The sequence below is a fragment of the Oryza sativa genome, chromosome 4 (genome assembly GCF_034140825.1).
Source record: "Oryza sativa Japonica Group chromosome 4, ASM3414082v1".
Taxonomy (NCBI): Eukaryota; Viridiplantae; Streptophyta; class Magnoliopsida; order Poales; family Poaceae; genus Oryza; species Oryza sativa.
Window position 1 is genome coordinate 8,249,248 of NC_089038.1, and position 15,915 is coordinate 8,265,162.

Genomic DNA, 15,915 nt, shown 5'->3' on the forward strand with positions numbered 1-15,915 from the left:
CCTCCGCCTCTGGTCCCCGCCGATGGACGATGGACGGCGCCGCGCCGCTGCTCCCCGAGACGAGCCCCAAGAGCCGGAGAGGGCGAAGAGGCGGACGTCGGTCACCACGACGCGGCCCCCGCACCCGCCGGCGCCGGTGCCGTCTCCGCCTCCGACACAGGTCGATGAAGAGAGAGGGTTGAGAGGGAGAGAGAGATGGGGGGAGTGGTTGAGATGGATAAGGATGAGCCGGTAGTAGAGGATAAGGATGAGCCGGGATGAGAGGGGAGGGTTATGAGAAAGATTTTTTTTTTATCATCTTTGACGGGCACATAAAATTTGACCCGTCACAGGTGACTTTATCTCACCTTTGACGAGTTTTGTTTTTGGACCGTCACAGGTGACTAGTTACCTGTGACGGGCTAAATATTTTTGGCCCGTCACATGTAATTTTACCTCACCTTTGACGGGTTTCATTTTTGAACCGTCACAGGTGACTAGTTACCTGTGACGGGTCACCTCCTGATGGCTCACCGATGACGGCATCCTGTAGGACCCGTCAAAGGTGACCCTCATCACTGACCAGCACTTATGCCCGTCACAGATATGCCGTCACAGGTGCAAGGATCTGGCGTAGTGTAACCTCATTTATCACCTCAAGGTTTGTCCCAAATATCAGTATGTCATCAACATACAAGCACAGAATAACTCCCTCACCCCCACCATGGCTATAGTACACACATTTATCTGCCTCATTGACTGCAAAGCCTGTAGATGTCAATGTTTTGTCAAATTTCTCATGCCATTGCTTAGGAGCATGTTTCAAACCATACAAAGACTTCAACAATTTGCACATTTTGCCTTCTTGACCTTCAACTACAAACCCATCAGGTTGATCCATATAGATCTCCTCATCCAGCTCTCCATTAAGAAAAGCTGTCTTAACGTCCATTTGATGAACGAGAAGACTATGTGAGGCTGCTAGGGAAAGTAGCACACGAATTGTGGTCAATCTAGCAACAGGTGAGTAAGTATCAAAGAAATATTCGCCTTCTTTCTGAGTATAGCCCTTAGTAACAAGCCGAACCTTGTACTTTTCAATAGTACCATCAGGCCTAAGCTTCTTCTTGAACACTCATTTGCACCCAACAGGTTTACACCCATAGGGTCGCTCTGTCACCTCCCAAGTCCCGTTAGCGATAATGGAATCCATTTCACTACAGACAACCTCCTTCTAGTAGTCTGCATCAGGAGATGCATATGCTTCTGAAATTGACTTAGGAGTGTCATCCACGAGGTACACAATGAAATCATCACCAAAGGACTTAGCTGTCCTTTGTCTCTTACTCCTTCGAGGAGCTTCACTGACATCCTCCTCAGTGACATATTCATGTGTATGTTCAGTTTGTTCTGGTGGTGTGATTGAACTAGGAATTACTTCAGAGGGTTGGCTCGAACTACTATGTGTATCCTTCATTGGAAAAAAGCTCTCAAAAAAGGTAGCATCACGAGACTCCATAATTGTACCAACATGCATGTCAGGTACCTCAGATTTAACTATTAAAAATCTATAGGCAATGCTGTGATGAGCATATCCCAGAAAGACACAGTCCACAGTCTTAGGTCCCAGTTTGCGCTTCTTTGTTATTGGTACATTGACTTTCGCCAAGCACCCCCATGTGCGCAAATAAGAAAGTGATGGTTTTCTCCCAATCCATATCTCATATGGTGTTTTGTCCTTATTTATGTTAGGAACTCTGTTTAACACATGATTCGAGGTCAACAATGCCTCCCCCCACCATGCCTTAGGTAGTCCCGTTGTTTCCAACATGGCATTCACCAAGTCAGTCAGTGTGCGGTTCTTCCTTTCAGCAATCCCATTAGACTCAGGAGAATAGGGAGGCGTCCTCTCATGTATGATGCCATGTTCCTCACAGAATAAGTCAAACTCGTTTGAGAAAAACTCTCCACCACGATCAGACCTAAGCCTTTTTATCTTTCTGTCAAGTTGATTTTCAACTTCTGCCTTATAAATTTTAAAATAGTCTAGAGCCTCGTCTTTCGTTTTCAACAAGTACACATAGCAAAATATAGTAGCATCATCAATCAACGTCATGAAATATCGTTTTCCACCCTTCGTCAACACCCCATTCATTTCACAAAGATCTGAATGTAGGAGTTCTAGTGGTGCCAAGTTTCTCTCCTCGGCAGCCTTGTGAGGCTTGTGAGGTTGCTTCGATTGCACACAACTATGACACTTAGAACCTTTGACAGTGGAAAACTTAGGAATTAAACACATGCTGGAAAGCCGAGACATCAAGCCAAAATTAATATGACATAAACGTGAGTGCTAAACATTAGCCTCATCATCCACGCCGCCACAAATATGGTTCACAGACTTATTGCAGAAATCAGAAAGGGAAAAGCGGAACAGGCCTCCGCACTCATAACCTTTACCAATAAAATATCCTTGTTTAGACACGACTACTTTATTAGACTCAAAAACCAACTTAAATCCGTCTCTAGTCAGACGGGAGCCACTAACAAGATTCCTGTCGATAGAAGGGACATGCTGCACGTTCTTCAGCTGCACGATCTTTCCCGAAGTAAACTTCAGATCTATCGTGCCAACACCATGAACAGAAGCATGTGACCCATTCCCCATTAGGACGGTGGAACCCCGTGTGACCTGATAAGAAGAAAACAATGAGATGTCAGCACAAACATGTACATTGGCCCCAGTATCAACCCACCAATTAGTAGACTGATTAACTGAAAAAACAGTAGGTAAATTATCATACCCGCTTCCATCTCCAGTGTTGCCAATGGTCACATTAGCAGACTTAAAAGTCTGCCCTGCAGGTGCCTTCATCCCCTTGCGCTGTGGACACTTCCTAGCCACACACAAAGCAAGTCCTCTCATCCTGATTAGGATTGTTATTGTTCTTCATCTGCTTCTTGAAGTCGGTGGTCTGTTGAGCTTTGTATTTCCCCTTGCTCTTGTTCTGGGCCTTGTGCACAACATTGGCACTGGACTGCCCACCATCGCCCTTAGACGCAGCGTCCTTTTCCCGAGCTTTCTCCTCAACATCAAGAGACGCTATCAACCCCTCAACGGAGTATTCCTGTCTCTTGTGTTTGAGTGCAGTACCGATCTCCAAGATGGAGGTAGTTTCGCAATAATGCACCCGGCCACAAATTTGTCGGGTAAGACACATTTAAGGAGTTCGAGTTCCTTAGCCATGGTTTGTATCTCTTGAGCCTGTTCGACTACAGAACGGTTGTCAGCCATCCTGTAGTCATGAAACTGCTCCATGATGTACAGATCATTGCTAGCATCAGTAGCACCGAATTTAGTATTCAGTGCATCCCACAAGTCCTTAGCGTCGGTCATGTGCATATTCACCTCGACCAGACGATCGCCAAGAACGCTAAGAATGTATCCCACAAAGAGAGTAGTGGCTTCCTCGAATTGCTTCTGCTGATCAGCAGTAAGAATTCCTTCAGGTTTGCCAGTACTGACCCAGAAGCATTTCATAGCTGTCAGCCACAGTGACCCTAATATGTCATCTCTTAAAGTGCACACCGGTGAATTTATCCGGCCTTAGTGCATCGGCAAAACCAGCCATAGTAAAATCACAGCGCCTATAATAAGGTTTTTGGATTGTTGAAATTATAAGCACGTAATGATTTAATTTATTCCATAAATAAATCATGACATTGCAGATGTAAACTAGCATGAACGCATCATTAGATCTACACATGTAAACTAAGCAGTAAAACATGAACAGATCAAATATGCGTAACATATCGAACACGTACCGAGGTGGCGGAAAGACAGGTTGCTCGGTAGGAACTACTCGCGGTTGCAGGCGTCGACGAAGGCGCGCAGCACACGAGCGGAGAGGAAGGCGAGCCGTCGCGGACGAACAGGGAGCGGTCGCGCGAAGCGCTTCCCAAAAACCTTATTGCCGCCTTCTCCGACGTGGACAATGCTAGAAAGTCTAATAATATGAAACGAAGGAAGTAGCAATTATCATTGCCAATTGAAACAATAGACCAGGAATGACAACACGGTGTCTCAAATTTGATTTTTTTTGTTTGTGAAAATAATCTTGAAAGCATAATTCTATTTTTTCACGCGCATGTATCCTCCCTAGACATATCTCTTCACCTTTATCCTCCTTATCTTCTCATCTTTATAGTAATCTTGACTACTTTTCTTTTGACTCTCCCTGTAAGAAACTTCCATTAATGCTTAGGGTGTGTTTAGTTCACGCCAAAATTGGAAGTTTGATTGAAATTGGAATGATGTGACGGAAAAGTTGGAAGTTTGTGTGTGTAGGAAAGTTTTGATGTGATGAAAAAGTTGGATATTTGAAGAAAAAGTTGGGAACTAAACTAGGCCTTATTTGAGCATCTAGATTACTTGAAATATAAAAAGTTGTCAAAGGCATAAAGTTTGTCTCCATCGTATGTTTCATGAAACCATAAAGTTGGGAACTAAACCAGGCCGACGGAGAGGGAGAGGAGGGAGACCGGCCGGATCTGTACCCCGTCACCTATGGGGAGGCCGCCCGCCACCTCCCTTGGGCACTACCGCCGCTGCATGTCGCCACCACCAACCCACCACCCCGAGCACCTCCTCCCCAGATCTGGCTAACTCCGGTGAGGCCGACGGAGAGGGAGAGCAAGACGAAGAGGGGACCGGATTTGCACCTCCCCGTCGCTCGTGGGGAGGGCGCCGGTCACATGTGCCACTGCTCGCCGTCTGGGAGAGGGGGACGGAGGGGGAGGGAAGCAGCCAGCCGGCCGGCTGGGACAGGGGAGCGAAGGGAGGTGGCAGCCAGCAGGTGCAGGAGGGAGAAGGGGAGGGAAGGGCAGCGGAGTTGGAAGGTGTGAGACGAACGAGTCAAGGCGTCCGCGTCTCGCATCGCGCGGATAAGGAAAAGGCTGACGCGCGGCACGGATAAAGCTGAGGCCGGCTGGGCTCGCCTGGTTTGGCTCGGTTTTGTATGGGTGCTAGTTTTTTAATTAACCGGTACCTATAATATAATATAGGTGTAGGTTCTTCCTAAAAACCGGCACCTATAATATATTATAGGTGTAGGTTCTTCCTAAAAACCTGTACCTATAGTATTGGCACCGGTTTTTCCTAATAAACTGACACCTATAGTTCTTAAAGGTGCCGGTTGGTGCCGGTTGTATATTTTTTTCAACGTGTGGAGGTAGGAAAATGCTCCACACGTTGAACTATAAGGCCGGTTTTATAGTAGTGTTATGAACTGGGTATATCGTAAAATATTTTCATCATCTAAACAGTCTGAAATGAAAAGTCATCATCTAGAATGTTGTAAATCTTTTCGAGATTTACAAAATTGATATAATGTTGGTCTTATCTGACTTCATATGTAAAAGTTATCTATGTTTTAAAAAAGTAAAATAACCATATGATAACATCACTGCTGGTTATTTCTGTACGAACCTGCAACCGGCCATGTTGAAAACAGGCCAAAAACTGAAAGATTAGATTGAGAACCAAATTGATATGCTTAAATTTGCTCGCAGCAACAATTTCAATATTATGATTCATCGATCTTCGATTTTCAATTACAACTTTTAATCTTCTGTTTACTTGCGCACTCATGGCATTATTCCCTGAGTACTGATGGGCAATGCTAGAAAGTCTTACAATATGAAACGGAGGGAGTATTCATTATATTACGTGATCTCTGCAGCTTTACGTCAGATTATGATTTTGTTAAATTCATTATTTACCTTGAACTCCAATATCAGACTTGAGATGACAATATTTCATAATTTTCTTTTTTTTTTTGGACATGTACATAATAATCAACTTTGTTGCTGTGAACCTCCACAGATCCTGAGACAGGGGATGAATACACAAAAGGTTTGAGAACAGCACAAATTTGCAGCCGTGAGAAAATAACAGCAGGATAGGTCGGTGACAATGGCTACCTAGCTAGCAGGATGGGTGGTAAGAGCAGGATGGTTCGTCACCTCTACCATACCTCCATCTCCATGGCATCACCCTTCAGTTCAACATCGAGGAGGCTTCAGGCACATTGTACGTGATCTTCGATCTTGGCATGGTGGTTTACACAGACAGAGGGATGAAAACGGTCATAAAGATATCAGCTTTTATTATTTTTATGAAAGCGGTATCGATACATGTGGGAATTTTTGAAATTGATGAATTTAACTATTTAGCGACGACTTCGATACTGCACATATGGAAATTTTTTAGAACACCTCCTTCTGTACTATATATTTTGGCACCAGATATTGTGTAAACTGTTCTTCTTCATGAGAAGCTGAGCACCACTTGTCCAAAACATCACATACAGGAGGCGGAAGCTTTGTTCCCAACTCCTCTATATAGAGATGCTGTTTTAAAAACACATATTAATTCATTTTTAACTTAATTTTAATTAATACATAATTATCATACGCTATTGAGCTGCTCCGATATATCAGAGGGAAAGTTCCCAACCGACACAAAGGAACACAACCATAATCATGAGCACAGCACAACACGTTAATTCACTCCTTTGGCATTCAATTAACCTTTTTAATTTTGTTCTTTTGTGAGAGCTACACTACATTACTTTTTCTGCCTGTACACTTTCCATTTTGGCCAGACAATGATAATCTTCCACCTCTTCCCTCACGTGCTGGTGGTAATGTCCATGTCCCTTTGCTTTTCTTAGAAAAAAAAATTCACATCCCTAGCTCTACTCTGGAGATTTGTCGTCGTCACTAACACACCTTTTCATTTGAAGCGGAGGGAGTATGAAGCACAGGCTTCTAAAGGACTATGTTTAAAATAGAGTGAAAAACTAAAATATTGATTAGATTGACAAAGGAATTTTATCGACATTAGATTTTTCATTCATCATTCCTGGCGTCCTGCTTTTATTCATCTTTGTTATAGTGTCACACTAACTCGTAGGGTAATACTATGAGGGTCCCTACGATAGATTTATCTACGTTCTTATAATAGGATACATGGTATCGTAGTATTACCGTTATGTGGTTGACTGCACCAGGACCTGGTTCATGTACTTGCGTCATCTCAATTGTGTCAAAACTAAAATTTAACAATATGAAAAAGGGTAGCGCACAAAAAAGAAAGTAGATAGTGGATAGGTTATGAGACAAGGGTTCAGACAGGTATGCCTTCTCGATGAGACCTTCTCGATGAGAAGTAATACCCTATAGTTTAGGGATTGTATTCGCTGATTGTTGTATTGATCTGACCATCTGAGTTGTGGTTATATCCTCAAGGGGTATCCTGCCCTTCTTATATAGTCGAAGGAGACATGTTACAAGATAGAGATATAACCCCTTACGGTTTAAATCACTATAACTAGTTCACAATCTTACCGAACAAAGATAACAATCCATTTCCTTGATAGGCAGGTAAACGTAATACCTGAGTCTTAATTCTTTACATATTCTATTTACATGATATATCCCCTATAACCAGTTAGATAGTCCAGCCGTGTGGTTATATGGTACCCATAATCTCCACAGTAGCCCCTGAGACATTCATAGTCGACAATAAAATCTTCTCTCAAACCAAAAATTTCCATAGCCAAGTGCTTCAATTTTCTCTGCCTTAGTCTTCCAAGTATTTTCTCCTATTCAGTAGGATGTGAAGGGCTGAAAAATAAAAAAAATATAAAATATACCTAATTAGGTGTAGCCCCCCAACTATGTATTTGAACAAACTAAGCATATAGTAAAGGTTAAAAAGTTTATAATAACCATCCGAGTGGTTTTTTAAAATAATATGCACAGCCTAAGCTTAATTACATAAAGAATAATACAGCTAGCACGTCACTTTACTACTAAAGCTTACTGCATAATGAACAACTGGTACTGGCGTCATACTATGCACATATTGCCAAAGCAAAATATGTTAAAACACATAATCGTCAAAGTTGCGGACGCGTAGGGACTCAAACTCCATCTCACTCGGCAACATAGCTTCAGCCCCATATACTAAAACGGAAGGTGACTGACCTGTCACACGACTGGGTGTAGTGCATAGTGACGACAAAACTGAAGGCAACTCCTCCACAAAGCGGCCGATTTACGACACAAATCGACAAAGATGGATGAACTAGACTAGAAATAGATTGAAATATTGAAAAAAACGATTCAATCACTGGTGGAGAAACCATTTGTAGTCCCGGTTGGTAACCTCCCTTTAGTCCCGGTTGTCCAACCGGGACTACGAATCCGGGACTAAAGATAGCTATCTTTAGTCCTGGGTGAAATAACCGAGACTAAAGATCGAGCTGACCTTTTTTTTTTTTTGCATGGCCCTGTTTGCTGCATGGTTGATTATATATATATATACATACATATGTTACAATACATATATATGCATAATATATAGTCATATATATATATATGTGTGTGTGTATGTATAAATCATATATTATATACACACACATATGTATAATTAAAGCTACTTAACATTTTATGTGCATATATATATGTTACCAAAATATATATTAACACACAAGTAAATGTGTACATATATAAATATATATATATATACATGCATATATAGTACAATTCATTTGCTCGGTAGTTATATCTACGACTTCGACTTCGACGCCGGCGTTATGTCAGAAGAGGAAGGACCGACGTTATAAATTGTTGATCCGTCGTAGTAGAATTCACCGTCGGGATTAAGTACTTCCTCGTTGATGAATCCCATCAGTTGTTCTTGAACAGCCGTGATAAAATCCTTGTGTGAGAGATTATCCCTCATGTGAATACGCTATCATTCGAAAAATAATAACGTATCAATATATGAAATTAATAAACAACTTAACAAATCGATACGCAATGAACCTTTGAATGGTTTATGTATACGTACATCGAGCTCTCGTGTTGTGCATATTTAGTTTGATAGGCAGTGGGCATACTCGCATACGTAGTAGCCGCATAAGTTAGTTCCCTGGTCCTGCTTTGCACACTACATGAGAAACGATGAGAGATTTAATATACTCTTTATATTAACTGTAATTAGATATTCAATTCAATATAATTTTGGATCAAGCATGTACTCACTGGAAAATGAAACCTCCGTCCAAGTTTTTCTTTCCAAGTCCCGCAGACCAATTGACGGAACCGATCCCAAGCCCTACATATGCAGTTGCAAGCTATGATTAATTAATTATTACCTGAGATCAACATAATAGCAATAGATTCCCCGCGACTTTGGAATAGATGGCATTATATTACCTGTCTATCAGTTTGAAGACCTTGTCAAAAATCTTCTCCTCTTTATTCATTGAGTCGTACACAGTGACTCTGCATGCATCCAAGTCGAAGAATAACAAGACCCAGTGGAATCTGGAATATGCGTGAGATGAGATATATATGATCGAAAATGTACATGCTATATGTATGGGAATGAAATTTGTTCGAACGACAATAAAAACTCACTCTGTGTTGTACGGCAGTAATATGTACGTCTTGAAATGTTGCTGCGTTAGGAGATGCACGAGATTGTCCTCTGTATGTTTCTCGTACTTGTCGATCATTTCGGTGTTGATTTTCCGAGGGTCGATGAACCCAGTATCGTAGACTCTCCGCCGTCGGGCCCTTTGAATCTCCATTCTACAACGATGAAAGGAAAGTATTATTGCTTACATATATGCCAGGAGCTAATTATTGAACGAAACAAATCGAACTCAAAGATACTCACAAAATCCATGCGCTCAGAAGAGAGACATCGAGGGCGTCCAACTGGTACAGATCGAAGAGTTCCTTGAAATGGATCCAGAGAACATCGTCTCCTTGCAAGAAGTCGGGGTTTCTGATCCTCGCTCCGAACATCTCTCTACCCTTGGCGCTCATTTCCATGTACCGTTCATGGAATTTGTACATCTGTGTCGGTAGGGACTCCAGCTGTTCAGGTTTGACAAGCGGTTTACCGAGTTCAAACTTGTATGCCAATTCCGCCTTCGGGATTGGTGCGCCTTGAACCAATTGATCCACAGATAGACCGGTGTCTGCAATGAAATCCGTTATGCCAAAATCTTCACCGGTCACCAAAGGCTCGACCTCTTGGTTTGGTTGTTCTCCAAGCTGAGGGACTGGTTTGGACTTCTTGTGATAGGCTCTCTGAAGTGTTCGGTCATAGTCCGATATCTGTAAGGCCTCCTTGTTTGTTTTGGACATTCCCTTGAAGAAGTTCTTCACGCTCGGGTCAATAGGTATCTTCTTTTCAGGACTTCGAGGCTTGAGTTGCCTCTTCACCTCTCCTGCCACATAAGCATCAAGCTCCTCTTGACTGCAATCGTATGGTGGCTCCTTGTTTTTGGTGGCGTCAACTTTCGCCTTCTTCATTGCCCTTGTGCGGGCAGGCGGTGGAGCTTGGCGAGACCTTGTCTTGGGAGGTGCAGGCGGACACAGTGGAGGCGGAGGAGGCGGAGGAGCCGGAGGAGATGGTGCAGGAGGACGTGGCGGAGGAACCTGAGGAGATGGTGCACGAAATGCCGCTTGTCGCCCAGGAAGGATGATGTACCGCTTGCGCCATAGTATGATGGCGTGGCTTGTGTCACGTAGATGCGTCTCACCGTCCCCTCCTGGGTAGTCCAACTCGAGGTCCTCGTACGCAGCTTTCACCAGCTCAACTTCGACCCTCGAGTATCCTGCTGAAATCGGCCTGAAGTGGTAAGTCCCGGAAGGGTCCGTTGGGATGGCCATTCCCAACGCCACCTTCACGTGATGAGAGGTTATCTATTAGTAATCAACCTAAGCAGCAACTTGCGGAATGTACAAGTCAAAAATCATCAAACTACGAGCATACCTTGATTGATAAGTTCTTGAAGGGAATATGCAGCTCACATGGTGTCCGCTGCGTGATCTCATCAACGGGGCAGGTGGTTTCGTCCTAGGTTTGCATGGCGTCCATACTCTGTGATCCGACCTGCCCCGTTGAGGCGCAGCTGCTACGATTGCCTGATGGGCTGACCATTGCAGGATGAATGTACGGCTGGGGATCCTGGGACCGATGTGCGGCCATACGTTCATCCACCTTCCTTGCCACCTCCTCTTGCATGCTGAGCTCGTAGCTCGATACCCTGTACTCAAGATCTGCAATCTTCGCCTCGGTATCTCTCCTGCTCCTCATCCGACTCCTGTACATGTGGATGTCCTCCTTAAATTCAATCTTCCAGGGAATCACGCCTTTCCCTCGTGTTCGTCCTGGAATGTGCCCTGAAATTCAATCTTCCAGCGAGTGACAGCTCATCCTTCTCTCTGTCGGGTCGGAATGTGCCCTGAGAAGAGGCTACCACTACGTCCGTTAGTCGACTGGCAGCCTCGCGTATCTGATCGCTGAAGACAAGGGAGCCATCAACTGGGTTAAGCGTTCCACCGTGAGCATAGTACCAGAACTTCGATCGATCCGGCCAATTAGCGGTGGCCGGTTCGATACCCCTCTCAAGCAAGCTAACCTCCATCTCCTCCCACTTCGGCTTCGCGATGCTATATCCGCCTGAGCCCAAGTGGTGATGGTACTTCTTCTTGGCGGCATTTTCTTTGTTTCTGGCCATCATCGCTTGCCCTTGTTGCCCTGTCTTGTAAGCAACGAACTCATCCCAATGATCCCTTAGCTTTGGGAATACGTCGAAGTTCGGTGTTAGTCCCTTCAGGATGTATTTTTTGTAGAAATCTCCCTTGAAGCTCTGGAACTGTTCTGCCATTTTCTTCAGAGTCCACCGTTTCACTAAGTTATCCGTACCCGCGGGTAGCGTGAACGTCTCGAGCATTGTGGTCCACAACATCTCTTTCTCTGAATCCGGGACAAAGCTGTCATCATCCCCGCGTGCCCTTGTTCTGCGCCAGTACACCGTGCTGACAGGCACGTTGTCCCTCACAACCCAACCGCTGTGGCGTACAAAATTCTTGGCTGCTTCTGCCGGGGCACTAGTTCGGCCGTCTTCGTCCACCTCAGTTATGATGTGCCGACCCTCTATCTTCTTCGCGGCACCTCGTTGTCCGCGTGCCCTCTTCTGTCCAGCAGAGGGTTGACTTCCACTAGCCTCCTCCGCATCGTTCCCCTCCTCGTTCCCCTCCGCAGCCCTCTCCACGGTCCCCTCCTCGTTCAAGTACTGGTTTGGATCCTCGTTCCCCTCTTCTTCGTTCTAGTACTGGCTGCTTCCCTCTGCGATTGTATCGTATAATATCTGTTCCTCATCGCGATCAGCCATCTGTGCATACAAAAAATATTTGTTAGGTATATAGGATGTATTTGCTAACCGTAATATTGAAACTCTGCTAATCTTATATTAAATCTCTTATAATCTTATATTAAATGGCTACTAATCTCATATTAAAATTGTAATAATCATACATATATGCTAAGTCTAACAATCTTATATTAAATCTCTAACAATCTTATATTTAATCTCTAATAATCTTATATTAAAATTGTAAGTCATATATATATATATATGCTAAGTCTAATAATCTTATATTAAATGGCTACTAATCTCATATTAAAATTGTAATAATCATTTATATATGCTAAGTCTAACAATCTTATATTAAATCTCTAACAATCTTATATTAAAATTGTAATAGTCATATATATATATATATATATATATATATATATATATATATATATATATATATATATATATATATATATATATATATATATATATATATATATATATATATATATATATATATGCTAAGTCTAATAATCTTATATTAAATGGCTACTAATCTCATATTAAAATTGTAATAATCATATATATATATGCTAAGTCTAACAATCTTATATTAAATCTCTAACGATCTTATTTTAATCTCTAATAATCTTATATTAAAATTGTAATAGTCATATATGCTAAGTCTAATAATCTTATATTAAATGGCTACTAATCTCATATTAATATTATAATAATCATATATATATATGCGCTAAGTCTAACAATCTTATATTAAATCTCTAACAATCTTACATTTAATCTCTAATAATCTTATATTAGAATTGTAATAGTCATATATGCTAAGTATAACAATCTCATATTAAATCACTACTAATCGTAATTATATTAAATCGATAACAATCTTATATTAAAAGTGTAATAATCATGTATGCTAAGTGTAACAATCTTATATTAAATATCTAACAATCACTTATTTACATCACTTGCCTGCGCGAATTCCTTCGATGGCTAGCTACCACTTCGGCTTGAGGGACGACGCCGACGTCTTCTGTGCAACATTACCAGGAAAATGTATTAGTCTAAACGGGTCAAGTTACATATATAATCATATATGTATTACCAGTAATCGTATTAGTAGAAACGCGTTCGTTCTCACACTTTTAGTACAAGTGCATTCACGTTCGTAAGCGTTTCGTGCACGTTCGTTCGCGTTTCGTAATCGTATCGTTCACGTTCGTTCGCGTTCGTTAACGTTTCGTTACGTTCGTCCGCGTTCGTTAACGTTTCGTGCACGTTCGTTCGCGTTCGTTAACGTTTCGTTCACGTTCGTTCAGCGTTCGTTCAAAGGTCGTGCACGTATCGTTCACGTTCTTCGTGTTCGGTCACGTTCGGGCGCGCGCGGCAGTGGCGTGCAGTGGCGGCGGCGTCGGGGCGCCGTGGGCCGGCCGGCGGCGTGCGGGCGCGGCGGCAGCGGCGGCGGGGGGGGGGCGCGGCGGCGGTGGCGTCGGGGCCCAGCGGCGTGCGGGCGCGGTGGCGGCGCGCGGCGGCCGCAGCGTGGCGTAGCGGCGGCGTGGCGAGCTCGAGGCGGTGGCGGCGGAGTGGCAGTGGCGACGGCGTGGCGTCGCGGAGGCGTGGCGCGGCGGCGTGGTGAGCTCGAGGGGGGGGGCGGCGTTCGTGGCATTGGCGACGTCGTCGACGGCGGCGGCGGCCGCGTCGATCAAAGTCGGTCGTCGGCCGGCCGTGGAGAGCAGAGAGAGAGATCAAGATCGAGAGAGAGAGAGAGGCAGCGGCGGCTCTCACCCAAGAGATGCGGCGGCGGCGTCTGCGGCGGAGGCGGCGAGGACCACCAAGCGACGGCGAGAGACGACGGCGGTGTCGGCGCGGGGTTGCCCTAGGCACGGTGGCGGCGAAGGAGAAGCCGATCAAGATCGAAAAACGGCTAAGTGTTGGTGGAGAAGACGAGGGCGCACCGGGAATATATATACCCCCGGATCATTAGTCCCGGTTGGTAAGAACAACCGGGAGTAAAGATATCTTTACTCCCGGTTTATCGGAACAACCGGGACTAAAGATCTTTTCTTTAGTCCCGGTTGTTGTCAACAACCGGGAGTAAAGATATCTTTACTCCCGGTTGTTCTCACCAACCGGGACTAAAGATCTTTTCCCGCTATTTCCAAATTCTTTTTAAACCCGGTTAGGGTTAGGAACCGGGAGTAAAGATAATAACAGTTGTGTCTTCAATTTCATTACATATGTGTTTCTAAAATAGTAAATAATGCATTACAATTATTTAAAGTCGAACAATTAATGATAAAACCTTCGAAAAAATTATTGTTGTACGTAGTAGAATACGTGGATAATATATAATAAGCACATGAATGATTTAAAATTGTTAAAAATTCTAATTAACATATCTAAATAGCACATGCATGATTTAAAATTAATACAAAATCTAATATCATATATAACTAGCATATCATGATATTAAATTGTTAAAAATTCTAATTAACATATGTAAATACCACATGCATGATTTAAAACCTTTAGAAATTCTAATAATCATATATATGTAGCATATGGATGATTTCAATTTGATTAAAATTCTAATAATCATATATATGTAGCATATGGATGATTTCAATTTGATGAAAATTCTAATAATCATACATAATTAACAAAAAAATTAATAATCATATATAACTAGCATATGGATGATTTCAATTTGATAAAAATTCTAATAATCATACATATTTAACATTTGCCATACAACAATTGATTAGTATAGATATTCGGTACATCCAACATAGTTTACATCGTGTACAGAACAATTACGGCAATACATCGGCGGTGACGGTTGACCGGACGTACTTTCTCCTCACTATTGTTCCTTCCTTGTGATCGCTACGTGAGTAAGGGGTGTCTTCATTTGATAGGAGGATGCTAGGGTCAATTGTCACCGTGAAAGGGGGTTGCCCATCAAACTGATCGTAATCCTCATCAGTCTTGTCCTCTACTCCGACGATTTTTCTTTTTCTTGGGAGAACCACGTGGCGCTTCGGCTCGTCAGTCACTTTGCCCTTTTTTCCTTTGCTAGACATGTCCTTGACGTAAAAAACTTGGGTTACATCATCGACAAGGACAAAAGGTTCGTCCGAGTATCCAACCTTGTTAAGGTCAACCGTTGTCATCCCACTGTCATCAATCGTTACGCCTCCACCAGTCAACCTAATCCATTGGCACCGGAACAGAGGGACCTTGAGAGGTCCATAGTCAAGTTCCCATATGTCCTCGATGGCACCGTAATATGTGCCAGTTGTACCATCGTGTCCCATGGCATCGATACGAACAGCACTGTTCTGGTTTGTACTCTTCATGTCTTGGGCCCTCGTGTAGAATGTGTACCCATTGATTTCATATCCCTGGAATGTCGCGATCGAGCCAGATGGTCCCCACGCCAGAAAGGCCAGTTGTTGGTTAATCGTCTTGCTACCCATGAGATGTTGTCGCAGCCACGTGGAGAAAGTATCAATGTGATACCTTGTAATCCATGCATCGGACTTACCGATGTTTTTGGCGCGAACTAGAGCCAAGTGCTCCTCGATGTAGGGAGCCACCAATGAAGATTGTTGCAGAACAGTGAAATGGGCTTTACGGAATAAATAGTTGTCTGCCGTCATTATTGCTTTCCTTTCGAGAGTCCCCT